The sequence below is a fragment of the Geotrypetes seraphini genome, chromosome 1 (assembly GCF_902459505.1).
Source record: "Geotrypetes seraphini chromosome 1, aGeoSer1.1, whole genome shotgun sequence".
Lineage (NCBI taxonomy): Eukaryota > Metazoa > Chordata > Amphibia > Gymnophiona > Dermophiidae > Geotrypetes > Geotrypetes seraphini.
In genome coordinates this window covers 116,508,633-116,520,242 of record NC_047084.1, presented here as the reverse complement: position 1 = coordinate 116,520,242, position 11,610 = coordinate 116,508,633, and the positions used below count along the sequence as shown (strand labels likewise).

Below are 11,610 nucleotides of genomic sequence, written 5' to 3'. Positions count from 1 at the left end.
TCTTATTGGTGTGGGAATTCAGCAAATAACAACTAATTGGAAAGACTGTTCTAGACTGAATTGTAGTTTCTGGTGGAACTCAGTTTGTCATATGTACAAGATGGAAAGATTTCTTGCAGTACAAAGGGGGTATTTTAAAAGGTTTCAAGAGGTGTGGAGGCCATTAATTGATTATTATAATGATTAAGATTTATTCTTTTTCCTTAGAGGATAATTTATAAAAATGGGGTGGGGTGGGGGGGATAGGATAATTTAGTTAGCTAGCGGTATATTTCAACTGATTAATGGATATAAGAAACATGGTATATAGGTATGAATAGAAAAGGAAAGAGGGTAAATTTATTGGAAATATGTTGTTATGAAATATAAGGGGATATATGTACTATGATGAGATATATATTGTTGTGCATTACTTTGTATAATAAAATGAATAAAGAGTTTGAGGAAGAAAGGGTGGGGGGAGGGACAGATTTAATGTAAGATTAATTGTATTATGAAAGAGGGATATATAAGTATGTATAAGTTTGGACGAAATATTTTGTTGATATGGGAAGGGATGGGAGGTGGATGGGGGGTATTAAAACATGTATAATAATATTGTTTAAGAATGTCAAGTGAGTTATGTGAATTAATTGTAATAATATTGTACACTTGTTGAAAGAAATAAAAAGGAATAAAGATTAAAAAAAAAAAAAAATCAATACAACACTTATCTTGTTAGCGGTATTGAACAGCACTGCGGCTTCGTCAGGGGATAAACTGAAACAGTGCGGAACAAAACTTTCCCTTGGCTCAAAATGTTTCTCTCAAGATGGCCATATCTAGCAGCATACAGCTTGAATTTAAGGTCTCTGATTTTTGGCTTAGGTTGAAAAAAAGTACCCAAAAGATGCCAGCATTCATAGCGGGGACTTTTTGCTGACTGATTTCTATTTTCTGTCTCCTGCAGCTGAACAATCCTACACCATCCATGCCAGCACGCAGCATAACGAGGCGTAAGGCACACGTTCTCTAAAAGACTTCGTTCCTTTATCTGCTGCTTCCAGGAGCGACTGTTCTACTTTGTTTTGGCTTTTAGCTTAGATTCTTTCTTTCTTTTTTCTTTTAGATGGCTGAAAGCGATGGACAAGTGCCATCGTTTCATCTGGAAGATGCTCAAAACCAACAGATATGCTGTGGAGCATCGATTCCAGTGGATGGTGTATAATCAGTCTCCTAAAGGATGCGCTGAATGTGGCGCTGGAGGTAACTTCACTATTAAGTGAAAACCAAACTCCTGTCCCCATAAAAAGCAGCAATTACTTCTGACAGTTCTGATTTGGTTTTAAAGTCTTAGTTTATTTAAACCAGCAATAAAATACAATATAAAGAATTAGAATAGACATTAGGTCATGTGACTGTAGGGTCGACCATTTCTTGTTCAAAGAGTTGGATTTTGGGCCATATAAAGCTCATATCTTTAGAGCAAAGAAATCTGGTTCCACCGTCTGGCACAGGTAACTTGTGAGAGGTCCTTCCAAGATCCACAAAAGGTTTTTAATGCAGCAACGAGTAAAGAATCAAACAATACAGCATCAAAATCATTTCAACACTTTTCAGGACAAGGGTTGCCTAAGAAAAATGGGCCAAAACTGTACTGGAAGCCCCAAAACAAACTCAGCAAGTTCTTCATTTTGGATTAAACACAATTGGTGGCATAACCAAGAGAGGGGAATCCCCCCCTCAAAATGAACATCTTCCTTGCTGTAGCTGGTGGGACATTTTGTTTTTCCATCATCTTGGTCCCAGTTTCTGCTTTTGTCTATCTTCTACTAATTCTCTTTCCAGGCCTCGGGAATCCTGGTTCCATCCCAGTGGGAGCCTTTGGGGGGGGGGGGGTTCCCCGTGGAGTCCCATAGACCTGGGTCTTCATCATAAGGCGTATGGGGACAGACTGTAAGATCTCAATCTGTACACTTTAGAGGAAAGGCAGAAGGGGGAGATATGATAGAGACATTTAAATACCTAAGAGGCCTAAATGCATTTATTGACTTCTATTCCACCTTTAACTTTCAGTTCTAGTATATTAAGTTGTTGATAATAATATTGTTAGGGATATTTTGCTTATTAAAGCATTGTTTTATTTTAGAGGCATCTTTTATTATGCTCAACTTGGGGCTTAACATCTGCCATAAATGCTTCCATCGCCACGAAGTTGATGGTGGGCCATCCACTGAGTACATTATAAACAGTTCGGCTTGTCAGGTAAGTCTCAGAGACGGCATATCCATCAAGAAAGTGGGTTTTTTGAACAATACACTCTTGGCTGATCTCTCGACATCCTTCCCTCACGACTCCCTCGTAGTGTGAATGAAAGATCCACCATTTCTTTTCAGACTCCAGAACTGTTGGGCTGTTTTGATCCTGCTCAAAGTTTACAGTTTAGCTTCATGTAATATACATCAAATAATAATGAAATATCTAAGTTCACATGAAAGTTACTATGTTTAGAATTAATAGAGATAGATTAGGTTACATGGGGGTAGTGATGTGCGGATAGCGTAGCAAGTTTTAAGAAAGGTTTGGATAAGTTCCTGGAGGAAAAGTCCATAGTCTGTTATTGAGAAAGACAAGGGGAAGCCACTGCTTGCCCTGGATCGGTAGCATGGAATGTTTTGCCAGGTACTAGGGACCTGGATTGGCCACTGTGAGAACAGTGATGGACCGTTGGTATGACCCAGTAAGGCTATTCTTATGTTCTTATGTCTTCCCCTCTCTGCTCCCCATTTTCTATTTTTTCACTCAATTAATTGTTAAGCTCTGGAACGCATCCTCTGGTAATGTGGTAACAGTGGTTAGTGTATCAGGTCCAAAAACGATTTGGGCAACTTCCTGGAGGAAAAGTCCGTAATAGATAGTAGCAGACTATGAACTTTTCCTCTATGAACTGAATGGTAATTTACTACGAGGGTGAATCAAAAATGAAAGGCAATTCTTAAATTACACGATAACCAGAACAGAGCTAGCAAAATTCAACATATGTACTCATAAATTCCCTGTTGGATAGTGTCACCTGCCGGGGTCTCTGGAAGCTTGTGGAAGACCACCGACAGGCGGCAGCACGACCCTGGCGTGGCTCCCAAAGTGGAAGACCTCACTGGCGTCCCAATACTCCGGGCTTCGCTACAATAAACCACAGCGAGAGCCAAGTCAAATCAAAAATGTCCAAGGTTTAATTTGTCACCAAAAACAAAAAACCAAAATCATACAAGGAAGCACTAGCACTATCTTCCTTTTGCTCCAAAGGAAAAAGGTTTCCCTTCTCCCAAAACAGTTCAATGGAAGAACAGCAGTTCTTATAATAATAATAATAACTTTATTCTTGTATACCGCCATACCCAGTGAGTTCTAGGCGGTTCACATTAGTTAAACATGGATTACATGCGGTTGAGAATAGTTGAACAGATTTACATTAGTTAAGTATAATTACATGCGGTTCACATTAATTAAACATAGTTATATGCAGTTAAGTAATAATTGAACAGAATTGCATAGAGTTAGGTGTTAAAATGAGCAGGGATGCAGGCAGCGGAGAAGATGAAATTGGGGAGTAGGATAAGGTGGGTCGGGGGGGTGGGGGTGTGGCAAGATGAAAGAAAAAGGGGGAGGAGGGGGGATTCTTTGGGGAGGGGGCCTTTAAGTGTCGTGGCGTTGGAAGAGGTGTGTTTTGAGTAGTTTTCTAAAGCTGAGGTAGGTTGGAGCCTCAAGGATTGATTGGGCAATCCATGGGTTTAGTTTGGCGGCCTGGAAGGCGAGGGTTTTGTCGAAGAATTTATTGGAGTGACAGAGTTTTAGGGAGGGGAAAGCAAATAACTGGATTCTGCGGGAGTTCTTGTTTCTGTGATTCAGGATGAAGTGCGGGTTGATGTAGTTTGGGGCTAGGCCGAATACTGTTTTGTAGCAAAAACAGGCGAATTTAAATAGGACTCTGGATTCCAGTGGTAGCCAATGAAGTTTGTGGTAGAAAGGGGTGACATGGTCCCATTTTTTCAAGCCGAATATAAGGCGGACAGCGGTGTTTTGGATCATTCTGAGTCTTCTGGTAGTTTTCTTCGTGGAGCTCAGGTAAATGATATTACAATAGTCCAGTATGCTGAGAACGGAGGATTGCACTAGGTAAGTCCATAGAAGTCCACAATAAAGGTTCTAGCGGCTTCCCCAGCAAGAGAAAACAAAACTAGTCCCAAAAAGGAAAAGTCCTCAAGAATACTCTTGAGTCCTGGACTTTCAGTCATATAATCCTGTTTCTTCACATTGCAAAGCAAACTTCAAACATGAAAAGAAAAGTAAGGCCTTACTGCTGGCTCTTGTCATTCCAGCACTAGCTAGTCTCCAGTTGGGCAGCAGAATTGCTGGTTCCCCTTTATTCAATAGCTTTAACAAGCTCCCACAGATCTTCGGGGATCCTACCCCAATCCTGAAAGTCCCTTGGAATATAACAGGCAACAGGGAAACTGCTCCACAAGCCCAAAAGAAAACTCCTTTGAGTTGCCCCTGGCTTTTGCACAATGTAATTAATGCTGAATGCTGCTGCAGCACTGCTCTCAGCTTGGTTTTTCAGTAGAACCAAAACAAACAGTCCCAATAACTATCTCCTTATGGAAACCAGTACCTCCAGTCCTTAGTGAGAGACTGCCAAGCGGACATCCATGGCTTCCACGTTCTCAGCTCCAGGCACATTTTCTTCAGCTGTGTCCATACTTTCTGGAGCCCCCAACTGCTCAGCTGACTCTTGGTCAATGGAATCCTCCCATTCCATAGGCTCCTGTGCGAGGTCTGGCCTTTGCCTGGCCCGGAGAACCTTCTCTGCCAGGTCCTCGTGTGCAGCCTGCCTTACTGCCTTGGAGAGCTGTTTAAGAGAGTTTGTGCCACTCCCTGTTCTAGGTGTCTGTGTTCCTAGCTTTCGTGCTCTTTGGCTCCCCCCCAGAATACAACTGGGAGTCTGATTAAACCTCTTAAGGGAGCTGGGTACTGGGACGTGGAGCTAACCTGTATTCTGGCTCCTGCTCAGGATAGGCAACTCTGCTTTCAGGATCTCCTGCCTGATCATTCTCGGTCAGTCTCTGATCTCGGTCAAAGGATTTACTATGGGGTTTCACTCTGACATGATCGTCTCAGGGAGCGGAAATGTCACAATAGTTTGTCCACACATAGTGCAGCGCTCGGCCTTTAGTCATGTGGCAGCCACAAGGTCAGAAACATGGACGCTCCATTGGAAGATTGCACCATCGAAGAACAACGTGCAGTGGTGCTCTCTCTTTTGGCAGAGGGAGTGACATCTGTGGAAAGCCACCTTCAGATATTGACTCAGTATCTAGAGAACACCATGAATCAAGAAAAGGTTTATGAGTGGGAGAAAAGGTTTAAAGCGGGAAGAACATGTGTAACCCATGAAGGTCATTCTGGCTGCCCATCAACACACAAGAGCACATTGACAGGGCTGATGCCTTGATTAGAGAAGACCGACACATAACGGTGTCTCAATCGGCTCAGTTGGGATATCGGCTATGGATCTGCCTGTGCCATAATGTGTGATGACTTGGGATTCAGGAAAGTCTGTGCACGATGGGTTCCCAAACAGCTTTGCAACAGGGTGTGGAGTTTGCGACCCAGTTCCTGAGACGGTATGAAGACGATCCGAGTATTCTGGAGAGAATTGTCACCGGCGACGAGACATGGGTGCCTCATTGCGACCTGGAGATCAAAAGACAAAGCACGATCAAGTAAAGGAAGCGGTGCTCACCTGGCTTCGGGAGCAGCCAAAAACCTTCTCTGCAGGAATCCTGAAGCTAGTTGAACGATACAACAAAGGCGTCATCTTGCATGAGGACTATGTGGAAAAGTGTATTTTTCCCTCCTATAGGGGATTCTGCCAGGGATGGAGGGAGCAGGTCTTGGGATTTTGTCAAGGCCCTCTTGTGTTACTGGGTGAAAAGAGTTCCATATGAATGTGGCAGGAGGGGTGAGTTTGTGAGCTCCTGGTTATCTGATTGGAGACTAGTTGGCAAAGTCTGAATAAGTGGGTGGATATGTGCTAAAGGTTTTAGATTTGTAGCAGGATGAGACGTGACCACATAATTATCAGTTTGCTCATTTTTCAATTTTATATAATCTGAGAAATGCAGTAGGAAAAGTAACTTTAAACATTTGCCAAATTGTGTTTTTTGCTTCAAGTTTGAAGAATCAATTCTCCAGATACTGATGGCTTCATTGTTCTTTTTTTGTCAGAGACAAGATCGAGAGATGCGTGCGGCCACGTGAGTATTCTGAAAATGTACGATACTCTAGAGGTCCCCATTAGGCCTTCTTTCCCCTTTCTCCTTCAGTCTCCCCGGCTCCCTCCACTCACCTTCTCACCTCTGTGTGCTCCTGTGGCCGATATGGAAAGATGTGCATTTAATTTTCATTTGGCAGAGTTAACCCATATAGTGAGAGTCAGGGACAGATTTATCCATTGCATGCCTAAAGGCACAGGGACAGGGGAGTCCCGGCCTCCGGGTTTAAGGGTAACCTCACCAATCCACTACCACCTCTTGCTGTTCCTGGCTGACCAGAACAAATGCAACATAATGATTGAGGGTTATGTTAACCAGGTTTTCTATTCCGCCTTTACCTATTCAGTTTAAGGCTGGATTATATTACAAGAGGTTGAGTCAGGAAGTTACAATGGACAGTTTGACACAGACATTCAATAGAGTTGCTAGAACAGGTAGATCAGGACAGTTAGGTCATAGTTACAAGTTCAAGTAAGTCATCGTTGACTCATCGATATGTCCCGGGAGTTGCATTAGACAGTTTAGAAATGGGCTTTTACCATTTCCATTTCAGTTACATCTGGGTTGGCTCCCTGTATTGGTAGAGAAATGAATCTAATATAGTGGTCACAAGATCATTGTGTTTTCTTGGGAAGTATAAGTTTATCAAAACAAAACAAAATGGCAGGAGTTCAGTGGCCAAACTAATTAAAAGCGCCCGGATGGACTTCCAAAACTGGGTATTTGGAGAGCCCTGAGCTCAGGGCTGCATCTGAAGGGCCTCCGAGCATGAGTGGATGTGATGTGATGACATCACATGCATGTGTGTGACATCATCACATTGCATCCATGCATGCTCACAGACCCTCCAGATGCGGAAAAAGAGATGAGGTTTCTGGGGGATGGGCAGCAGGCAGAACAGGGCATGGCTGAAGCGGAATGGTGTGGAGCCAGGTGTCTTTTTTTCAAGGAGGAAATCTGGTAACCCTATCTTTAGGCCTAGCCTTAGATTCCTCCCACCACAGGAGAGCAATCTGAGAAAGGAAAGGGACTTGTCTATGCTCTTTTGCAGTTGCAAATTCAAAGCAGTTTACATATATACAGGGACTTATTTTGTACCTGGGACAATGGAGGATGAAATGACTTGCCCAGTGTCACAATGAGCAACGCTGGGATTCAGTCCCACAACCTCAGGGTGCTGAGGCAACAGTTCAAGCCACTCCTCACCTCCTGGGGAACTGGGTTCGATTCCCACTGCGGCTGTTGTAGTTCTGGCCAAATCACTTAACACTCCCAGGTACAAACTGAGCACTTGTATATAATATGTCAACTGCCTTGCTTGTAACCACAGAAAAGGGGACGATCAAATCCCATCCTCTTTCTCCTCTTTTGGCTGCATGGAGGGATTGCCTTGCATCAGAATCATTGTCCTGCTTGTCCTCTGAGCAATCAAAGTTACTCACCCTTAGCAGGTGTTCTCTGAGGACAGCTGGATACAAATTCTCACTTCCTTTCCCGCCTTCCCTAGGAGTTGTGTTCTTTTGCTTTCATATTGGGCTAGATTCACTAAAGATAGTGACTCAATCGCTGTTGACCGATTCTCCAACAGCGATTGATTCACTCTCAAGTCTGCATGCAAATCCACCGACTCAGTCGCTCAGTGAGCGATTGACACAATACAGAGCCCTAGCAGTAGTGACAGGGTAAGCAGCCTCCTGTCACTGTAACTTCACATATCCTGTCCCATTAGAGAAAAAGCCCCTAAAGCGTGAGCTACCATCCCCCCAAACCCCAAAAAGATGGCAGGAAGGATTGTCGCTAAACCTGACATTAGTGAATCTAGCTCATGTACTGCTGGTCCCATGCTGGGTGGGAAGGCACTGGTTACACGTGCAGTGGGTGCTGCCAAAAGCTTCAGAAAACTCTAGAATGCAGAGTGGCGTCTGCACTGGGTCTCCATCGGATGATATCACCCATGTGTGAGAATTTGTGTCCTGCTGTCCTGGGAGAACTCCTGCTACAGATGAGTAACTTCACTTTATCTAATTATGTGTAGATAATACTGGTTTGTGTACTCTAAGTTTAAATCTGAAATATATTCTCTCTTTTTCCAATTCAGAGAGCAAGGAGTCCAGAGTGACCTGAGGTACGATTATGAGATGTCACAGAAATAATTAGTGGTGTTTTTACCTTGGGGTGGGGGTAGATGTAAGAGCTCAAAAGTTACAGCAGTCAACGAATGTTGAAAGCGTTCCCACAGAAGGGTTGGGACAACAACGGCCTTGGTGTGCTGCTATGCAAGATCCGAGCAACCAGCACTGTGGATCGTAAGGCAGAGGACGACTGCGCTCGGTTCGCACACAAGAGTACATTGAAGTTGTACGCGATCTTGTACTGAGCCAGTAGGATGCGCTGCAAATAGCAAGAGAAACTGGAATAAGCCAGTCAACTGTGGTTGGAATAATTCATGATGATCTGAAATTAAAGTGTCTTAAAATGTGTCGTGTCCAGAACAAAAACACATGACTAAAATGGTGCAAGCAGCTTTTGACCAAGTACACAGAGCAGAGCGTCAGCTTCATCTGGTTTACAGATGAAAAGATATTTACCGGTTAACACACAGAATGATTGCCTATGCGTGCCCTCAACAACACTGAAGCGTGAGGTTAATGCCATTCGCCTACTACGAACCTGCCCGACCTCCAGCCAATCAGTCATGATCTCGGTCGCAATCTCAGATTTACAGATTTCTTCTTCATTGATCCTGGAGTTAAGATCAGCGACGCATACTACTGGGACATCCTCTTGATGCAGAAGCTGTTGCCAGCGATAAGTCGCATGTCACAGCTTCAAACAGGACAATGCCCCAGTAAATCAGACAAAGAACACCTTAGAACAGCTACTTCGGGAGACCCCAGACTTCATTGGTCCAGACCTCTGACCTGCGAATTCACCAAATCTAAGTCCAGTTGACTACCGGATCTGGGGGCTGATAGAGGAACGCAACTACCAGACAGCGATATCTTACGTCAAACAGCGTCTCATCTCTGTTTGGGCTGAGCTGAAGCAGCTGTTCATAGCATAATATAAAATCACATATGTATATCGCAAAACCTTTCAGTTCTGTGCGGTTTAAAAACTAAGAAGACTGAACAATCTCAGTGATTAGCAAGTCAATTCTCCATACAAGAGGAAGAAAGAGATAACAGTCCGTGAAACTCTGCATCCCAACTAGCTGCTTGGTAAGACAGCAATCTTTGTCAAAAATCTCTTCTATGTACAACCACGAGCAGAAGGGAAAACAAGCATTGCAGTGGCTTGAAATGAGTGAACGTAAATTGATCAACTGGATAATTGGGTATATGTAACCATGCAAGGCCTAATAACACGAGGTTCCAAACTTGAAAAACACCCTAGCCTCTACTGGCAACAAGTGAAGGTGTAATATAATCTGGGTTTTTTCCCCTAATTAAGCATTAAATGCATGGCAGTATTTTGAACAATACGTAATCTTTGAAAATGTTTACGATAATCTGCCAGATGTAGTATATTACAGTAGTCCAAAATACTCAACACTGATGATTGTACCAATAACCTGAGTGGAGTAATATTGAAGTATGATCCAATTGTTCATAGTTTCCATGATGTAAAGAAGCTTTTTCGTACTAGAACATCAATGTGATTGATCACTCATGGATAGATTTGTTTTCAATCAAATTATACACCAAAATGTGGGTGTAATAGGGTACGACACTCCATTCAGAGTCAAATGTTCTTCTGTATGTTTGGTAGGAGATGCAAAGCAAAATGTAGTTTTATCTGGGTTAATCTTTCATTTAAAACCCCTCATCCAATGATCTACATTCTGAAAAACCTTCGAAATTAACTGAGAAGCTGTTGAAAGATTAGAAAACATAGGAATTACTAAAGTTATGTCTTCTGAATAAATAAAAAAATTGATATCAAAATTTGATCATCTTGAACTCAAGAAGGCAAGATAAATATTGAAAAATATTGAGGAAAGAGGGGATCCTTGATGAACTCCACAAGGATTACTCCAAGTATCTGACAAGACCCCATTAAAACTGACTTGATAAGTATGTAAATAAATGAGAGTGTATAGAATATGAAAACTGTTTCTATTGTAACCACAGAAAGATAGTATAGAAAAATCCTAAATTAGTTTTCACTCTTTTCTTTCCAGGAGACACGGGAGAATGAGGAGAATAAGGAATGGGTAATTATAGTCAATTTTTTTAAAAATATTGATAAAGGAGGTTTTTTTAAAAATACTTTTGCCCTTGTATAAAAGGCTGACCCCTAGTGGTAGTACTGTGAGCCTACTACTATTTGTTATAACTGCCTTTTGGAACCCTGTGCTAGACGGGGCCCACTAGCAACCTAGGATCACCTTGGATAAGTTATAGGGGTGGATGGAGATCCAGGGGGCCTAAGGGATTGGGGAGCAGGGGGTGTAATTATAAAATGATTCACTATATTGGGCAAACTGAAGGTCTATCAAGCCCTATATCCTGTTTCAAACAAACATTGACAAATCAGGTCACAAGTACCTGGTAAGACCCCAAAGAGTAAAACAGATTCTATTTCAAGCTGCTGAACCCAGAAATAAGCAGTTGATTTTCCCAAGTCCATCTTAAGGATGGTTTATGGACTTTTCTTTAGGATCATTTTCAAACCTTTTTTAAACCCCGCTACACTAAGAGCTTTTACCACATTTTCTGGCAATGAATGCCAGAACTTAAATTGTAGATTGGATTGGGGAGTCAAAAGAGATAAGAACCGAGGGCATCGGGGGATTGTTTCTGGAACCCATGGGGTTGTAGGAATCAAGTGGGGGAATGAGGAGATCAGGGGAGGGAAACAGATTAGTGACCCTGAAGCTGTGCAGGTGATGATCAATATTCAGGTAGCAGACATCCACATAGTTAAGCACAGAAAGATAGGCTAACGTTTGTGCAGTTCTGTCTGGCCACTTAGCTATGTGGGCACCAACCCAGAATATGGCCTTTCCGTATATGGCCTGTGTAGTCTGAGCTTGTAGTTAAGAGCAGAATTTCAGCAGCTGGTCCGCTCAGTGGGCCTAAGTGGGCAGGAGACACTGAATAGAGACCTCGTAGTGATTCTTCCAGTGTCCAGTACAGTGGATTCTGGGGAACTGAAAAACAAAATGCCCTTAAGGAAAGGATTTAATAGAGCCATTGGTGACTGGGATATTTCTTGGGCAATATTTGATTATAATTTATTTTTTCTATTATACTTAAAATAATCTGTTTTGTTATCTGCTTTATTATATTCA

General features: G+C 42.5%; 1 long non-coding RNA gene across 1 annotated transcript; it reads left to right on the top strand.

Annotated features, from left to right (window-relative positions):
- The first annotated feature begins 2,131 nt into the window (after positions 1 to 2,131).
- Positions 2,132 to 10,530, top strand: LOC117352668. Its single transcript, XR_004537753.1, has 4 exons — positions 2,132 to 2,244; positions 6,268 to 6,296; positions 8,413 to 8,439; positions 10,498 to 10,530. It is a non-coding gene; the product is annotated as an uncharacterized LOC117352668 (long non-coding RNA).
- Positions 10,531 to 11,610: the final 1,080 nt, after the last annotated feature.